Source organism: Drosophila kikkawai, chromosome X (genome assembly GCF_030179895.1).
Source record: "Drosophila kikkawai strain 14028-0561.14 chromosome X, DkikHiC1v2, whole genome shotgun sequence".
NCBI classification, from domain to species: Eukaryota; Metazoa; Arthropoda; class Insecta; order Diptera; family Drosophilidae; genus Drosophila; species Drosophila kikkawai.
Genome location: NC_091733.1, coordinates 11,381,485 through 11,401,733, shown reverse-complemented (window position 1 = coordinate 11,401,733; position 20,249 = coordinate 11,381,485). Strand labels below are relative to the sequence as shown.

The 20,249-nt window shown below is 37.8% G+C and overlaps 1 protein-coding gene across 1 annotated transcript in view; it reads left to right on the top strand.

The window, feature by feature from the left end:
- Positions 1-2,998: 2,998 nt before the first annotated feature.
- kairos overlaps positions 2,999-20,249 on the top strand; it is a 32,379-nt gene continuing 15,128 nt past the window's right edge. The window contains exon 1 of the mRNA XM_017179149.2: positions 2,999-3,074. The gene's annotated coding sequence lies outside the window, so the exon portion shown is untranslated. The remainder of the gene's footprint in view (positions 3,075-20,249) is intronic.

The following is a 20,249-nucleotide window of genomic DNA, read 5'->3' as shown; positions in this document are numbered from 1 at the left end:
TCGAACGAAAGCCAACATTTAACGGTAAATCGAAAGTCTTATTTTACGCAATAAAAAATAAATGCAAAAAGCATTTAGGCAATTTGTTTGTTTGTTTGTTGTCTCTGTTTTTCTTCATAAAAGTGAGCGTTAAAATGCTGCTAAAAGTTGTTGCCTTTTTTTTTATGTTGCGTATTAAAAGAGTGTAAAAGTCATGTTTGTTACTTTGCTTTATTTATTTATTTATCTGTTTTTTTTTTTTGGCAAAACATAAAAAGAAAACAAAGTCCTGTTAAATCATAAATTCGATTTGCCAATTCAGTTCGGTTGTTGTTCTCGCCTCCGTTAATTGAAAAGAATATATATATGTATATATATCAGAGCTTGCAAAAAACTGTCGACCGTTTCTAGTTGTCTGCATATATCTGTCTCTCTCTCACTCTTTACGAAAAGACTCAGAGAGCACCCGTTCATGAGTTCTTGGAATCAGCTCGCGCGCGTTCAGAGCAAACTCGTTTTTTTCTATTCTGTTTTGTTTTGGTTGTCCCATGAACCGTGGTCAGTGAACAAAAGTCTTTTGCGTATGTATTGGAATACATTCACACGCATAGGCAAGCAAATCCTTAAACGTTTAGTTGCGATTTAAAAACAAAATTGTCTAAAACTTTTCTATTCTTTTTAATAGCATTTTGTTATATGGACACTTGTTCACAAAAATAAATAAATAAAAAAAAAAACAAACAAAGGTGAAGACCGTTCGCGCTGAGCTGTTCGGTCCCTTGGTCTTTTGCTGGCTCTCTGTGTGCGAACGTTTCTCGTCCCGCTCTTTACGCACGGCTCATTGAAAGGCCGAAGCAAAAAGAGCTCAACGAAAAGCGTTCAACAAAAAACCGAAATGAAGACAGCAAAACTCCCTTGCTCTGAACGAGAGCGAGAGAGTATGATCTTTTTCGGTTTTACTCGCAACGAGAGCACAGGAAAAACCCCGTCAACAGTTACAGTTGCGGCAAAAAAAATAGCACCATGACATATATTTTTCATTATTGATTAATTGTTTTATAACTATTCATATATTTAACTTGTTTAAGGCTTTTATTTTTACTTTAGGCTCTAATTTATCGAAATACACTGCAAGTGTCGTCGATAATAACATGAAATTGAAATATTTACATTAAGAATGTGAACGTTGAACATTTTAGGCGGCAACAAAAATAGCACTATTTCAAAAATAACTTAAGAAAACGAAAAAAAACGAAAAAAAATACGGGAAGTTCTGGAATATTTGTATTCATTTGTATTCCTTATCGATATAGTGTATTAATATTTCGTTGTAAAAGCTTTGGCAGCAATGACAGCAGCACAACGTCTCGGCATAGAATTGACCAAGTTTTGACACCTTTCCCGTGGAATACTGCTCCATAATTCTTGAATGGTGGCCCAGAGCTCCTGATTAATCCTTGGTTTTGCATTGGAAACATATTTTTTTACATCAGACCAAAGATTCTCTATCGGGTTTAAGTCTGGAGACTGAGCAGGCCAATCCATTAGGTGAAGGGATCTGTCTTGAAACCACTTAGGAGCTTTCTTGCTGGTATGTTTAGGGTCGTTATCCTGTTGGAAGACCCACAACAACGGTATTTCGTATTCTGCATAAGACAGCATCACTGTTAGCAAAATATCGCAATAGACATGTTGATCCATAATACCTTTTATCCAATGTATTGGACCCACTCCGTAATAAGAAAAGCATGCCCAAACCATGATACTCGTTCCACCGTGTTTTATGGTCTTGCAGGTGAAACTTGGGCGGTATTCCGAATTGGGGGGTCGCCGTACATAGGATCGAGATCCTCTTCCTCCAAATAGCACGATTTTGCTTTCATCCGACCATAGGATGTTTGGGCATGCTTTTCTTATTACGGAGTGGGTCCAATACATTGGATAAAAGGTATTATGGATCAACATGTCTATTGCGATATTTTGCTAACAGTGATGCTGTCTTATGCAGAATACGAAATACCGTTGTTGTGGGTCTTCCAACAGGATAACGACCCTAAACATAGCAGCAAGAAAGCTCCTAAGTGGTTTCAAGACAGATCCCTTCACCTAATGGATTGGCCTGCTCAGTCTCCAGACTTAAACCCGATAGAGAATCTTTGGTCTGATGTAAAAAAATATGTTTCCAATGCAAAACCAAGGATTAATCAGGAGCTCTGGGCCACCATTCAAGAATCATGGAGCAGTATTCCACGGGAAAGGTGTCAAAACTTGGTCAATTCTATGCCGAGACGTTGTGCTGCTGTCATTGCTGCCAAAGCTTTTACAACGAAATATTAATACACTATATCGATAAGGAATACAAATGAATACAAATATTCCAGAACTTCCCGTATTTTTTTTCGTTTTTTTTCGTTTTCTTAAGTTATTTTTGAAATAGTGCTATTTTTGTTGCCGCCTAAAATGTTCAACGTTCACATTCATAATGTAAATATTTCAATTTCATGTTATTATCGACGACACTTGCAGTGTATTTCGATAAATTAGAGCCTAAAGTAAAAATAAAAGCCTTAAACAAGTTAAATATATGAATAGTTATAAAACAAATAATCAATGAAGAAAAATATATGTCATAGTGCTATTTTTTTTGCCGCAGCTGTATTTGCAAGCTCTGATATATATAGACCCCCCCCCCCTGATCCTGATTGATACCATTGTTGGTCAATGGCCAGGAACAGCGGCTATATAATCGAGTTTGGGACATCTTAATGCCAGCCTTTCAGCAGCAGCCGCACTTGTTTGCAGAATAACAGAAATAAATAATTGCAAGATTAATTTATCGAGTTTATTTTGCTTTACATTTATGAGTTTGAATAATGGAAATTTTCAATAAACAATAAACGCGTGTAGACTTTTCCCGATTCGATCGGCGGTATTAATTTTTTTGTCGTTCTTTTTTTTCCGGTGCAAAAAAAAAGAAAAATAAAATAAATAAAACGTAAAACTCAGCAGAAACCAATAAAACAGAGGCGGACACACGTCCAAGAAAATCCAAAGGAGGACGTCCCAGGACCTCGGAGTGGAAGCTAAAGTGTCAAGTAAGCAAACATTTAATTTTGATTTATTATTAATTTCCTCACGCACACCAAGCACACGTATATATATATATATACTTTATATACCTTATATAAGCATGAAAGGTGGAAAGCAACAGATAGCCCCCAACTTGACGGCTTAATGCTGGTTATTATTTTCACCACCTGCAGCTATGGCATAAATAATGCAAAAAGGCAACGGCGGCGAGCGGGCAAATTATTGTAATTACTATTTTCCATTAGCGGCGAATTTTCGGCATTTTCCGAGACAAGCCAGGCAAGAGGAAAAAAGGTACAAAGACACAAAACAAAAAGAAAAAAAAAGGGCGGACCGCGGACGATGTAAATGAAAATGAAAATGAAAGTGGCGCAAAGTTGTGAAAATACGTGCGTTTATTTGCGTAAAAACTTGCACTGTTTTTCTGCTGCCACCGCTTTCCCTTCGAATTTCCATCATTTTTTTTTTTTGGTTTTTTTCTTTGTTTTTCCCCAAGTCATAAAAGGCATCGCGCACTGGGGATTTAGTTGGCAAAAAGATAAAGGCAGAGCTCCAGCGGCATCCTTGTGTGCGGCTTAAATTTGGTTCCTAGAAAAAGTTTTAATCCAGCTTTCGCATCTCCCTCCGCTCTTCACTCTCCATTCTCCATTCTTCACCCTTCAATTTTCTTTTTGTTTTTCTCGGGGTCGCTTGGCACTACGGCAGCCTCCTAGTCTTTTTAAGATTTAATTCTTTTATAGGTTTAAAAATTATTTTTCTAAAATTTTTGATGTTTTAAAAACTCCAGAAAAGTGAGCTTCTAAATCTTTTTTCTTTCAAAAACTCCGGGGTATTTTAAAGTCGTATCCTTACGGTTTCTGCAAACTTTAGCGAGTCTTTTTCTTGCTGCCATTCATTGGACTGTTGCGTTTTTCTGCTTTTGGGTTGCTCGAATTGTTGCTTTGTTTTATGTTTATTTTTATATGACCGTTTGCCTTTGTAGAACCTCTCCCCACCCCGCACAACCCACCAAGGCTGCCCTTCTTTTAATGATGTTCGCTTGAGCCCAAGGCTTTAATTGTATTGATTAAATGCTTAATTGTGTTGCCAGGCAATGCTCGAGACAAAGCCAAAGCCAAGCCAGGGCTCAAGCCCAAGACGGTCGCAAAAAAAAAAGATAGCAGAAAAAAAAAGAAAAAGAAAAAAAAAACGGAAAACCGGAGAAAAAACGCATTTAATTGTTATTAACAAGCGCACATTAATTACAATGATTAAAACTGGACAGAGACGGAGACGCCGCTGTATCCCTTTCTTGCTCGGCGTCCCTGGCATTCACTATAATTAGTTGGCTCAGACGCTCAGCTGTTTAATTAAAACTAATAGAGTTCCTAGTCCCCCACTCCTGCTACCCGCCTCGGGCTTAGCCTTAGCCGCATCCTGACAATCCAAACCAATCCAATCCGAGTTGAGGACAATCCGAACGTGAAACAATTAACGTGCAGGACCAACAAGGACGCCGCCCAGATGACAATGACAATGCCAATCCAAGAACAATGCCAAGGCGACAGCAGCCAGCAAAGCACTAGCAACACCAACATCAACACCAACAGCAACACCAACAGCAACACCAACACTTATAGCATGGACCACCACTACCACCAACTAATGCAAACAATGCCAAACAACAACAGACGAAACAACAACCAAACTGAAGAGGAAGGCCACGGAATCGAAAGACAAGGAAGATGTGTCTTGAATACCCTTGAAGGCGTATCATTTCGATGCGTAGCCAGATTCCAACTGCGAACTTGAACTATCTAAGGAATTGAAAACAACTGAGAGTATGCCATGAATTGTTGGAGAATTGGAAGAATGAAAGCAACGAAAAGTGTGCTATGAATTGTTAAGATCCTTGGTATGCCCAAGGCAAGTTGTCCCCTTTCAGTGAAATACCCTAGTTTCCTGATACTGGTAATACTTGATCTGAGATTCCTATATACATACATATATATGAAAATCCTTGGAGAGATGACAGACTCGGTTTCAGCACACCAAAAGCCACTTGAAGCATTTATCGTTTGAAATGTTTGCAAAGCAGTAACCGACCTCCATCGTCACTTGTCAGGGCTGACTTACCCTTTTGCCCAGATAAGCGTGAAATTGGAATCCATATATTAAATATATTATATATATATATGTATATTAGATATATATAAAAACCTCCTAAATATCTGTAGATACTTGCTTTGGCTTCGATTTATCCTTGTTTCCTGTAGATATTAATTGCCTTTCTGGAACGATTATGCTTTCTCTTAGAGGATTACAGGGTAGCAAGGACTGAAGACAGCAATGGCAAGGTATAAACAGATGCGTTCTGCTGCCTCGCTGGCTGGGCAAGCTGTAGTTGGACCAAGATTTGCCGACAGATAGATATTTATGGACTTGCCACAGCCGCCCCTGGAAGCCCCAATCCCTGGCCCAGTCGCAGTCACCTCTGTGGCCGGGTGTGAACCGTCTGTCTGTGGTCTGCGCAGTTGGACAAGGTGTCCTGTCTGGCTAAAGAAAGGTGGCCAAGGATTCTGTTGGCGTTCTCTCTCACTCGCTCTCCATCTTTTGCTGTCTGGACTGGGCTGTCTTAGTTAACGTCTTTTGGCTTTAACGTAATTAGGCTTTAACTTTGGTCGCTGAGCGCATTAGCGTTAAGTAAATTTCCCGGCATTTATAATGGCGGACAAATGGAAATGGAAATGGAATGGCAGTTTCCACACTACTGAGAAGGATGGCAGCGGCCTTCAGAGGTTGAAGAGGAGTCCTCTTAATTGTTGTGGCCCCGAATTTGGCCGGTAATTGTCATGTCATGCGGATGTGTAAGCGTGTGATGATGAAAAATAATGCGAAGAGATAAACAAAAAATGGAACGACTTAATTGGGGTTAGGAACCGGACCCTGTAAACCAGACGAACGTTTCGGTTATATGGCATGATAATTTCTTTTTATTTAACCAGGCTTAGCATTTTGGGAATTTTAAATATTTTCGTGGATGTCATAAAAGTATTTATTCAGCTTAAGGTGGAAGGTTAAAGATATATTTAAATAATTAAAGTTTGATGTGAAATAAAACCTGGTTTTAAAAATATAATTTATACGAAAAAATACAGGGACTTGAAATCCCTTTTAAAAATGTGTCTAAAAGTATGCTATCATTTTAGAAACAAAAGCCGGTATAAACTTAGGTTTTTTGAAACTAAGCACAGTGGTCCAGCCCGTAGGCCAAAAATAAAAAAACCAAAGTCAAAATTTTGACTTTAAATGTACCAATTCTTATTTATAATTGGTCTAGCTATTTGAATTTATTCATCTTTTTGTTTTGCTCTGTCTGTCCGCTTCAAGAATAGCATCGAAAAGATAGCATGATATTCATTGTGTATTGCAGCGTAAGCAACATGCAAGGGAAGCTCTCCGCAAAAAAATTTTTAAAAATATTTAAAACAAGTGTTTGTGCCATGGTAGTGATTAATATTTTAAAGAAAGGTATTAACTTTCTTTTTACAATAAAAAGTATATGTAGTCTTTGTTGTGTTTTGTGTAAATCATTGCCGTTTTAGTACATAATTGTGAACGTTCTTAGTTTGTCTTTTCTGTGTTTGGATTGAGTTTTAGTTGTGATGGCACTCATTGGCATTCACAAATCTTTTTGTATAATATTCTTAAGCATTTTAAGAATATAAGAAAGTTTAGTTCAAGTGCCGTAAGGTGCCGTGCGGCTTACAAAATACAAAAAGGTAACCTAACCTCAATTTGAAAAAAAGTATTATAAAGTATTATTACATGGTCCTGCCATAATTAAAAATGGTTTAGTCTCAATTGGATAGCTTTCTGAGGAAGCTGCTGAGGCAAAAAATAAAGACGTTAAATTATTTAGGCTAATCCATACGCGGAAAATGTCAATTGTCCTGACGAATACCGATTTATTGAACAGATTACTTTTAAGTTCTGATCCTTTTATTGCGGACCAAAGAAAACTTCAAGATTTCACTGTTCACTGTTCACTTTCCAAAGTATTGTTGCATCAAAATAAAAAACAATAGTTTTTCATATAAAAACTGAATATCAGACCGATTGTTCATATGGCAGCTATATGATATAGTTGCCCGATCTGGCTGATTTTTACATATTATTTTAGGATAAATATAAAAAAATTTTGTGCAAAGTTTCAAGTCCCTACCTCAACTAGAAGTATTTTTGGCCGCTCTCCCCATACAAGCCGGACCACTAAACCTTTTTCAGGTATTTAAAAACTCTTTTTTAAATATTTTGGTTTAAAACCTATATTTTTTAGCACCCAAAAGTATACCCATTAAATCAGTAAAATCTTCACACGCATTGAAGGAACCTGATTAATTGGCCAGGACGTTGAACTCTTTGAAATAGGAAACTGAAAATAATTGAGAACGAAATATGTACAAATGTGGCTTCCTTTGACGCCTGGCCAGAAGGGGAAACCTTTAGCCTGGAACATGGTCTATGGGATTACGGAAACCGGAACATGGAACACGGTACCTATAACCTGGACCATGTAGCGTTGCTGCAATGCACAAAGCTGCCGCAAAATCTCATTACGTTACGTATAACGTGACGGGAGACGACGGGCCGAACAGCAACTACGTGTTTTGGGTTTTGGGAGGAGTCCTTTTTTCGGAGGACTCCCCGCCTTCGTTTGTTTGCCCCATGCGTCGTGTGCGTTCAGATTGCTGAGCTCATCAAAATTTGTAGCCAAGAGTTGTCCTGGTTTTGCCTCCTGTTCGCCTTTTCGCCTTTTTTTTTTTTTTTTTTGGAATGGCAGCTACCCAAAGCCAATAAGCTGGTATTAAAGTTGGCAGCAAAAACAAAGTGGGAGTGAGGGGGAATGTCTTTGTCTTCTCTCGGGGAGCCAAGTAAAATTTGTTAAATTTCATGCGATTTCCTCCAGCTTTGTGCGTGGTGTGTGTGTGTTGGACTATTAACTGCTCGCATTAAATTGAAAACCATAAAAGAGGGGCGGCAGACATTATTAATATGTTGCAATTATTTGTGCATGCGAGTTGGGTAGCCTGGATCCTGGATGCTGGATCCTTGCTCCTGCGCTGGCAGGTGGCGCATAAAAATTGCACATAAATGGTGAAATGCGTATAAAATAAAAGCCATTGAGGGTTGCGAGGAGTGTGTGTGTGCCAGGAAAGTGCCTCAAACAGACAACTGAAAACATTATGCGAAAAGCGGTCTCGTGTCTATCAAGCGGGGCAATATACACTTGACGATGGAATCGAAAGGTCAAAGTGTCCTTTTTAAATATATATATAACAGCGATTTCGTATATGGGATAAAATCATGTTAATTACAAGCCGTGTGACTTCTGAAAAAAGCTACATATATTTGTATGATCTGGCAAAAAGTCAAGGCATTTAGTCTGAAAATAATGTCGAAATTTTTGATACTGTTTTTCTCATATACATACTAGAGTTTATAGTATTTTTAGTACGATATCAAGCGTGATGTTATATCCTTGCAAGTTATTATAATTTTAGTCAAAATTTTAAAACATATTAATAATAACCCAGCATCAACAGGCGATTTTATAAGTTGTTAAGTTAAGTTTCTAATTTGTATTTAAAAAAAATAACGAGGGGAAAAAATAAATTTTGGAGTACTTGCATTTGTCTAGGATCCTCCTTTGCTCAATCTCCTTGATTTCTCTCTGATCTCAAACTCTCTCCGATGATATCTGCTAGTTTTTTATCTCTCTCACTCTTTGTTGCAGAAAGAAACAAAAACTTACACTCTTCCACGCAAAAAAAGCCAATACATCCTCTTCATGGGCTAAAAAAAAAACCAATAACAAATAAGCCCGTAGCACTAAGCTACAAAGGATAGATAGGCTACACTGAAACACAACAAGTACCAGCTCTTTTGGGAGAGAGTAACCTTTACCACACAACCACACTATACCACTCGACCTCAACATTCAGCTGGGTTACCACTCCGAAGATGCTAGAACTAGTTGGGAATCATATTGACAAGCTTGTGAATTTGTATTATTTTTTAAATTATAATGTTATTTACTTATTTATTTATATGTATATTTATTAATTCTTAATAATCATTAAAAAATTGTTATAGGTCTTTAAATTCCTTTTGATCAGTGTTTTAAAATTTGTTTGTTTCCATTAAAAATTTTTCCTTATTGGAACACCTTACCAAATTTCCGCTTTCAAGCTCTTCTTTTAGCTTGTTAGCTTCCGACAGAGATTTCCATAAATAAAAATAGTTAAAACACTTGGTGTAAATTACATATATCAGTCGCACGAGATCATTTGCAGTGAAGCATTTGTTATGTTTTCCCTTGGCTTCCCCGCCATGCCTTGCTTTTCTTAGATGAGGTGCCGCCGCATTAAAGGAACGCGTTAAGCGAAGGCGCACATACCCACACACTCATAAAACACACCCACACATACACACACACACACACACACACACACACACAGAGACGTGTGTGTTATATGCACATTAGCACACAGTTGGAAGCCATCTGCGTCGCCCCTTTCTGAGGACATTTTCTTCACCCCGCAGCTCATTTCCATTCCATTCCGACTTGTTGCGCGCTCTATTCAGCTTGCCTCACATCGTCCTTTTCGTCCCCCAAGCCGTATATCCTTCTGGTTTCTTTTCCTTTTCCTGGCAGACATCGAGACGCCGTTGCCGTGCACCCGCAGAAAATAAAACGTAGGCACTCGGGGGAATGTAGTGGGAGGGTCAGAGGGCTGGGCTTGCTGCAATGATTTTTTGTCGCGTTCTAATTACACAGTACATACAAACAGGACATGCAGGACACCCGGCTAATGGACCGAAGCACAAAAACAATTTACGGCCAGTTAAGGCTGCCTAATCGTCCAGCACAGTCGGTGCTTTAATACCGAGAACCACAAATAGGCAGAGATAGAGAGTCTCGAATAGGTGCTACCTATTTAATTCAGGCAAGGAGTTAAGCAGCTACTAACTCTCAGTTAAAGTTAACGACTAGTTAAACTAATTTTAGGGTTTTTCATTTGTGATATATTATGTGTGAAGTGAGATTATGAAGTATATCTTGAGACAACTATTCTTGGGATATAAAACTCATTTCCCAATGTCCAGTTAAAGTGTCAGTTGCTTAAGTGACAGTTAAAGTTAAAGGCTAGGCTAGTTAAACTAACGGATTCTGCTATTTTGTTTCATTAATATCTGAAGCTTAACTAAGGATAACAATGACTTATGACTTAACTATCGATTAAGGCTAATGACTAGTTACTCTGCCTATAAATATAATATGCATTTTAACCGGAGATTTAAATAAAAAGTCTTTTAATAAACTTCTTCCAAATTTCAGTTTTTCTTAAGGGGGGAGAGCAGCTTATTTATACAAAATTCGTTGACCGTAAAATATGGTTTATAATATATTTATGATTAAATTCTGTTAATGTTACTGTTTAAATTTGTAGGCTTTTTGGCCTGAGTATTAACGTGGTTCGTTGTGTGTGGCTTAGATAAACTTTTGTTAAATATTTAATGCGTTTTACAAACTGCATACAAAATTACTTTGGCAGTAGTTTTAACCAATGCCGGCAAGGATAATAATTGCCCGACCGCCGGACCCAATGCTCGACCGCCTTTCGTTTAATTTGAGCCAGAATTTGACAGTTATTGGACAGCTGAGCTGGGGCGAGAAGAAAGTTGGTAAATGGGAAACTGCACTCTCTGCTGTTTGAGGTTGGACAAGGCCACAGCTGCTGACGGGAGAAAGAAAGCCGCTGTGTGACCTTGACACACACAAACACAGAGACCCGCTCGATGGGTGGTGCGTTAATCCGATACTCGTGCAATTACATTCCACATGTGGCAGTCGTCAGTGTCACCATCCATTCGGGCAATCCATCAAAAATTCCTTTGTCTTTTGCCGAACCCTCTTTTTATTTGCATTCTTCTTTCCCCTTTCTGCTGCCTTTTGAGCAGTGTATCAAGTCTACGTCTGTCACAAGTTTCACAAAAAAAAGAAAACGAAAGAGGCGGAGGCACAAAATGGAAGAGGCAGAAAAGTTGGCAAAGCAACAAGCTGCGATGGCGACGATAAGAGAGCACACTCACACACACACACACACACACACACACACACACACACACACACAGGCAAACCCACCGCATCACTCATCTCCCCTTTGGCCCTTAGCTGGCCCCGGCTTCGAGCCTCTTTTGTGCGAGATTTTTTTTTTTGCTCTCGCTTCCTTGGACGGCAGCTGCCTGTTGCGCCTTTTGCGTGTTGCTTACAGTTGGTCCTGGTTTTGGTCCTGATCCTGGCCTCGTTACCCCTCCCCCATTTCACCGCCTTGGCTCCGCTCAATCAACAATGGGCATGCCAAAATGTCTCGTTCTGCCTTTTTAACAAGGCAACTGACGCCTGCCCCCTGCTTTTTTCTTTCTTTCCTTCTTTCCCTTTTTTTCCTGCTTTCTCCAACTCTGCTCCACACCTTTTTGTATGTTTTACCCTCGAGCAGCGCTTTATCAAAAAGAAAAAAAAAATTAAATACGAGAAGAGGAGAGGAGAGGAGAGATGCTACGCTCTGGAAAAAGTGTCTCTCTGCGTGCTCGTGTTTGCTGCTGTGGCAACAATTTATGAAATAACTTTGGCAATGTCGCTGCCTCAACACACACACACACACACACACACACACACACACACACAAGCATCGCACACACACGCACCAGAGCACATAAACAGATACACAAGGCAATGAGAAATAGAAACTCGCGTAACAGATACACAAACTCAACCAAACTCAACTTAACTGTAACTGAGTGTGTAAGCAATACAAGCGCAACAAGGACGAGCAGAAGCAGGGAGCGAGGAGCGAGGAGCGAGGAGCGAGGAGAGTTGTAGTCGAGGAAGTCAGATGCGAGCTTAAAAAGATTGTAAGAAAAAGCGAGTGAAAGGAGGCTGAACTCTAGCAAGCCGTTGTAGGGTATACCCTTTCCGCGAGCCACAACATGGACTGCAAGGCTACACCTAATAGTTAATTTTTTTAAATATGTATTTGCTGTCATTATCAGATCAATTATAAGCTCCAGATTTATTTCCCTAATTGGGAGAGAGAAAGAAAAATCTGATAAGTACATATGTACATAAATAAAATATCGGTCCTAATATCAAAATTTTTAATATACAAAAAATTACACTTTTAAAGTTAAAATAATTAAATATATTTAAAACACAAGATTATGTAATTTATTACATTTTCTAGTGATTGTAATGGGGAAATATATAAAACAGAAAATCGATTTAAATATCGACAAATATTGCAAATCTTAATATCGATTTTATTGCTATTTGTAATATAGTATAATATTAAAAAAAAAGATTATTTTGTTTAGTTGACTTTTTCTTATTGTATGGATTGGGTATATAAACAATAAACTAATTTCAACAAATATCCATTTAATGTTAAAGTATAGATAATATTGAAAAATACATTTTAACATTACCATTTTAACATTAAAATTACGATTTATATTGCGTCTCTTATCGATTTTTTTGCCATCCTAAATTAAACTTAAATCAAACTTAAATCAAACTTAAATCGATTTTAAATGAAAGACTCAAAGGAAAGATACATTTTTTTTAAGGATGTATAATAGTTTCTAGTATCTATCTTTAAATTTAATTGGAGATACTGTAGCTTGATTTGAGCGAATTGCAATTATAGTGCTTTCTGGGGTCGAAATTATCATCTTAGTTCCGTTATATATATTATACCCTCCTCTAGGGTATACATTAAAGTGTAATGCCCCAGTGTGGACGGAAATTGTGGCCCCAGGGGCGGGCAACGGTTCTTTTCGGGGGGCTACAGCCGGCAGGGTATTAGGTTTATTGAATCGAGGGAGGGGCAGGGCGTGAGCAAGAGGGAAACCTGATGGAGAAGGAGCCGAAGAAGGAGCAGAAGCCGCTGGCTCGAGGAAACCTTCTCCATTATCACGATGCGACTTCAGGGGCGTTCCTACTTAAGTAACATTCCACGTTTCCTGGGGTACACTCACCCCTGTTGGCTCCCATCCCCATTCCTATCCCATCTCGCCCTCACCCCTTGCCTTCACACGCCTCGTGCCTGTCCTTTAAGTTCTGTTATCTGAAAAGTTTGCATACAACGCGCAGAGCGCAGAAAAAGATACCAGATATACAAGGTATATAGTGCGGGACAATGGAATAGGAAAAGGACGCGGACGATGCCGAGGACAAGGACACGCGAAGGCAAACCAAATTCGATGGTATCAGTGAGGATTCGCTTTATGGCAAGTGAGTTTTTAAAACAAATCTTTTAAGAGATTGCCAAGGAGCAACATCATAGTAAAGTTGCCACGGCTCATTGGGTGGCAATTAAGTGATATTGCCGAAAAAACGGTCTTGATCCTACATCAAATAGTTTTCCAGCTAAAAAACAACTTTAGTTAATTGGAATTTACATGGATTTGGGATATTTCTTACTTTGGGAGGTTATTTTGGATTATTTAAAAAAATTGTGGTTTATTTTGAAGTTAAGAAAAAGTATTGGTAGCACTTTATAATTTAGATAGATTTTTGTGTAGCCTATATAAGCTCTAATAAAATCTGAAGACCATGCAAGACCAATGTAATACATTTAAAAGCAAAGAAATTGCTAAAAAAACATATTTAGAAACCACAAATAATTAATATTTTTAAAAAGTTAGTGTTAAACTATGGCTTAGAGTTAATCATAGTATGTAGACTTAAAATATTTAAGATTTAATTCAATTTTTAACTGGCAGTTTGGATTTATTGAAGATGTTTTCGTAGGGGCTTATTTAGATTTTTAGGAATTTTCAAATCCTAAATCAAACTTCTCCCGTCAAATCGTTCTTAATTTATAGTTAACGCTTTAAAAAGGCTTTATGTTTAAATTATCTTATATAAATATTTAAAAATAGAATTTCGCTGGTCTTTACAATGCACCGAATACCTTTATATTTAAACGGACTGTAGGCCCTTCTTTCCATTCAAGTTCAAGGCACCATTTCAAATTCAAATTCACGCTCACCGCTTGTAAGGGTTGGGAAAATGTGTCTTTGGCAGCTCTTCCTCTCCAGCAATCATCGAAATTTATAAGCAAAGTTCGGTAGCCGGGAAAAAGGGACAAGGGCAGGGACCAAGCAAATGGTAAAGGCAAATATTTTTGAAAAGTTTCCAGCCCCAAACCCTGGCTCCTCACCCAACCCCCTCAAAAAACTAAATCAACTCAAGAGGCGCCCGCGTCTCGCTGAATCCCGATGATGATGAATCCCAAATGATGATGACCATGATGGCGGCGGGTATGGTTTTTGGGTTAGCCTCCAAAGCTCTGTGGTTGCTTCATTATGCCCCCAGCGCCATGATGATGAAAAGGCAGGATGATGATGCTGATGGAAATGTGGATGCTGATGCTGATGGTGATGGGGAGTCCCGCACTAAACTAAAAATTCTTTGAGCAGATTTCTTTGGGGCGGCGGCAACGTGGTTTTTGTTGTTGTTGTTGTTGGTCTTTGCAATTATTTTAAGGGATCAATAAAACAAGTTTAAAAATAGCCTCGAAGGAGAGCCCAGGGGAGCGTGAGAGCAAAAATCAGCAAAAAAAAAAAAAAAAATGGAAAGTAATGTAAAAATGTTGCCAAACTTTAGGCCAACTTTGTTTACTCAATTAGTTTGTTGTTGTGTGTGTTATTTGCTGGTTCGTTGAAGACCATTTTTTTGTTGTGTATTTTATTTTTTATTTAAAAGGGAAGGGAGGGTTGGAACCGCACTAATTGGCTTAGAGCGACAAGCGAAAATGAACTTTTTTTTCTGAGCCAAAAAGCAGAGAGCGAAAAACCGAAAAACCGAAATAAAATGAAATACAATTTTCTATGGCCATCAACTTGGGAAAGTTAACAAAAGGGGGCGGCGCATTGGGCGAGTGAAATCGGTAAAATCAACAAAACACACGCAAGATAAACAGCCGCCGGGTCTGACAGGAGGAGCAGTAGCAGGTCCTGGTTAGCTTGGGGGTTGGTTAACAAAGACGAGCCCAGTTCTGGCCAGCATTACGCATTACCCGGTCCCTTCCCTTGGACATTGTTGGCTTCCCCCATCCACAAGTGGCACTTCAACAGGCCGCCACTTCTGCCTCTCCCTCAATCCCTTGTTTGGTCTGTCAAATTTATGTTGGCTAAATTGCAATATCAATAAGCTGAAGGAGGAGCAAAGGACTCCAAGAGCTGTAGGGGGAAAGACATAAAAAAAGAAATTATAAATAAAGGCAAAGAAAATGAAAGTCTGCAACTAAATCTTTTATTAAAACCAATGATATCAAAGATTATCGGCATATTTTTATTGGTTTAATTAGTATTATTATTATTATTATTATTATTATTATTATTATTATTATTATTATTATTATTATTATTATTATTATTATTATTATTATTATTATTGTTATTATTATTATTATTATTATTATTATTATTATTATTATTATTATTATTATTATTATTATTCAAAATTTAACTGATTTTGTTTTTATTATTTTATTTTATTTTATTTTATTTTATTTTATTTTATTTTATTTTATTTTATTTTATTTTATTTTATTTTATTTTATTTTATTTTATTTTATTTTATTTTATTTTATTTTATTTTATTTTATTTTATTTTATTTTATTTTATTTTATTTTATTTTATTTTATTTTATTTTATTTTATTTTATTTTATTTTATTTTATTTTATTTTATTTTATTTTATTTTATTTTATTTTATTTTATTTTATTTTATTTTATCTTATTTATTATTGTATTGTTATTTTATTATTATTGCCAACTAATTATTTAATGAAATCGAAAGCATTTATAATTTGTAAGCATAAATATATCTCATAGATACATTTTTATGCCAAACTTTTTGACTGAACTTCAAAGCTTCTAGAATGTTTTAGTGAGAAAAAGTGCTTGAACTTGATTTTTGGGGAAAACCTTTTTACTTTCTGGCTCCATTTTCAACGATGGAGAAAAATATCGATTGGTTGGGAGTTATTTTTGGTGCGGCATACACGGCGTATGCGTGATATGTGTAAGCAGAGAGTCAGAGGGTTATGTCGCCTGTGTATGTGTTTGTGAAGTTAGTGCAACTCCTTATTGGCGCTGAAAGTTGACGATCCGAACGAGTCCTTTAACAACTATCCATCAATATTTGCAAAGCCACCCAGAAGGCGTCTCCCCTGCAATTATGTGTCCTGCCTTCGAAGGAAGGAAGAGAGTGTGCTTGGTGCCTTGTTTGCCTCTTGGCGCCCAACAAGTGGCTGTGTGGCTGAAATCTGTTGCAATCTGTTTGATGTTTTGGGGGCGAATTTCCTTGGCCAGCGCACACAGTTAATAAGCTTAAAGAGATTCTCATGTAATTATAAACCAAGAGAAAGTGGTGTAAATCGGTGTAAGCGTAGCCCTCGGGCGAGTCCTTGCACGCAACACGCATCAGGCATTTGGGTCAAGGCCAATTGGCAGCTGCAGCTGTGCCGCCCTCCGTTCTGGCTTTCCTTTTGCCGCTCAATGCCAAACATCAAATTGGCATCAAGATCAAGGTTATAGGGGATGTTGGGGGTGTAGCCACTGCCAGCGGGAGTTGAAAGCTTAACAAGCGGAATTATAAGCATTCCGCTTTTGGTCCTTGTCCCGCAGGACCCAATTTATTTGGAGGGCTTAGACCTGGCAGGGCTTATCTGCCGGAAAGCAGTCATCACCCGTACAATCCTCCAGCTCTCTATTCCAGACACACACACACCTGCCACACTCAGTCGCTCATCCCGCACAAACGCAAAAACTTGGCTTAATGTTCGTTTAATGGCCAAGCGCGTCTCTTAGCTTGGTTAATTGTGCGATTTTTGGCCAGTTTATGTTGGCCAACGCTTTTTAATGTGGCCAAGGGGGGCAGCTGGCAGTTGTGCTGTGCGCTTTTATTGATGGCTTCGGGCCCGCGGCAATGCTCCTCTGGCCACATGTAATGGTCGTGTTTTTGTGGGGTCCTTAAAAGTTATGCGTCTGTGCGGGCATCTCCCCCATTATCCCCGTCAGTTTGTCAATTTGTCAGGCTGTCAGCTGGCCCAGAGTTGCTGCTGGTTTTTGTTTTTTTTTTTTTGTTTTTGGGGCGATACTCTGCAGGTTAACCAAGAAACTCTGATTAGAACTTTCGTTACGGCAACTATTTTGATGGCCTGGGGGGCCATGGAAATTATGAAAGGAGCAACTGCTTCAGGAGGATGTGGTGGCGCTTTGAGTTGAGGAATTTAGGTAATAATTTAATGTTTCTTTAGCCTGGGAACAACATATATGTATATACTTTGTAATTAAAGAGAGATACATATTTGTTACCTGTTAAAGTGAACTTTGGGTGAGTTAAAAATGGCATAATGGGAAGGATGGTAATAAAAATATATAGAAAAATAATTTTTTAACAGTTTAGAAAGTGATCAGAAAAGTATCTATTTAAGTTTTCCGATTTATGGTTTCAAGAACCAAAAAGGAATTAGTTAGCTAACTGACTAGCCTCAAAATAACCATTTATAATTTTATTATATTTGAATAATTTTGGTATTATATTTATATTTTATATTTATACATTTAAGGATAAATATATCCTATCTCTTTCAAGACCTTTAAAACCTAGCTTAGTAAGAGTATTTCTTTGTCTAATCAATTTACTCAAAGCAACTTTTTGTTTTGTTTTTGCCCCTATTATTCCAGCTTAATGTGGTCATAATATCAGCTCTTTAGAAAATCCTTGCCAGATGATCTTTGAGCTGGCATTAAGATATATTTTTCCTTTTCGCTCATCTCCAATGACTGATTAATTAAAAAATTTGTGGCCTGCTGTTTATATATTTTCTTGATTTGCTTTTTACTTTGGCTCGTTTAAGGGGGTCTTCTCATTGGGCAACATTTTTTTTTCGATTTTTTTTTTTTTGCATTTATTTATAGCTTGGTATGGTGTGTATATGTCCCCAAAAGGATTTTTAGAAATTCGAAATACTTTAGAAGCTACAGCCTTTTTTGTGAAGCAAGATCTCTGCAAAATGAGCTTTTTTTCAAACTTCAAACGCGTTTATCTCGAAACCACGTTTTTCGAACTGGCGGCCATGATATCTCCAGTTCAACTCAACCGATTTTCATGAAACGAAGTGGAATCGACGCAGAATTGTCACCATTCTCGGGTGACGGAACAGATTTTTTTTTAAATTTTTTTACACTAAACTACAAAAAAAATCCCGAAATCGAAATTTTTTTTTTGAAAAGCCGCCATTTTGTTTAAAAAAATTTAAAAAAAAATCTGTTCCGTCACCCGAAAATGACATCTATTCTGATTATAACCCCGTTTTTATTTTTCATTTCGGACGCTCTGGAGACCCTGAATCGTGGCCGCCAGGACGACACCTTTTTTTTCGACCACCAAGTTTGAAGTCTCATTACTCTTTGAACAACCCTCGTATCGAGGCAAGAACAACTTTTTTAGTTACTTTGAACATTTTTGAATACAATAAATAAAAAAAGTTTTCAATTATTCTTTGCGTTTTCAAATAAGAATTTTTTTAAAAAGGGTCCAAAAAACGGCTTTTGAATGAGAAGACCCCCTTAAAAGCCTTCAGGAAGTGCGACAGATGCTCAAGTTTCCACGGCAATCAAAGGCTCAGTTATTCAATTGGTTTAATGAAACGTTAATTGTGCGATTTTGACACGCTTCGACACGCCCCGGCTGCCCGTCCCCCAATTAGCATTCGATGCCAGAGCTTGCTCTCTAATCGCAATCATTTATCGATAAGTGCATAATTAACTATCAATAACTTTTCACACACACACACACACACTCGCACGCTCTCTTCCTCTAATTCTCTCATCTTACGGTTTAGTGTTTTTAGCCCTAATTCCAAATCACTTAAAACCCTTTTCGTTTATACAAATGAGAGCAGAGATACAGAGCGAAAAAGAGAGTGTCTGTGTGCGTGTCTGTTTGTGTGTGCGTGCGCGCGTGTGTCTGAGTGAGTTTTGCTTACATAATAGACACTTTATTACCATTAACTTAATTTACATTTTATACAAATGCGGCGCGCGAAAAGGGGTAAAGCGTGTGTGTGTGTGTGTGTGTGGAGAGCTTTTGTGGTGTTTCCTCAGTGCCTGCTCCTGCTGCTGCCTGTTGTTGCTGGTCTGGTTTTGGCACACTCACACTTAGGCCGCGCGCACACTACGAGCTGAAAGCGGAGCTGACGGCTGACGGCTTATCAGCTCTCTGAAACAAACACACTACTTGTATGAGAGCGCGCACACCGAGAGCGGAGCTGAGCTTAGAAATTTGCACTGAAATTATCAGCTCGCTTATCTCAGCTCTGCTTTCAGCTCGTAGTGTGCGCGCGGCCTAACACAAAAACACATACTCCCAGTCTCGCTTATACAGTCACACTTACTATACACACACACCCCGAAACAGAGAGAGTCGAAAAAAAAGAAAATAAAAATGGCGAGCTTGGCAGACTGCGTGAGATACCCTGTACAATAAAAAATAAATAAAAATTATATTAAAAGACTTGAGCTTTTGACATTTTTTGGATTTTAAATGAGCTCAAGTGTAACATACTACATATACATATGTATAAAAAGATGGGAGTATGGAATATTTACAAGGAAATGTAAGGCAAATAAGGTAAATTATTTACCTTTTTCAATGTTAAATGCTTGTTATAATTTTTTTAATTTACAATTTACATTTGTTTGTATTGGAAATTTAAGAGTCTAAAAACGGCTTTAAATCAGGGACCGTTGAGAATGATATTTTTTATTTTTACTTATACGGATAATGGTCCCTTCAAAGATTTTTTTTACTAATAAAAGATTTTTTTTTTAAGATTTTAAAGTAGGCAAGTTAGAAACTCCAACAAAAAAAAAAAAATACAACCATTTAAAAAAAATTTCTTTTAAGTTCATCTGATGTTCTAAGGACACTAGCCAGGATTTACAGGGTATCTCAATTGCAGTAATTCCATTCCGGATAAATTCAATTTGCGATTTCTCCGCCGGCGTTGTCGTTGTCGTTGTCGCCATTGCTGTTACCGTTCATTGTTGGCTGACTGCTC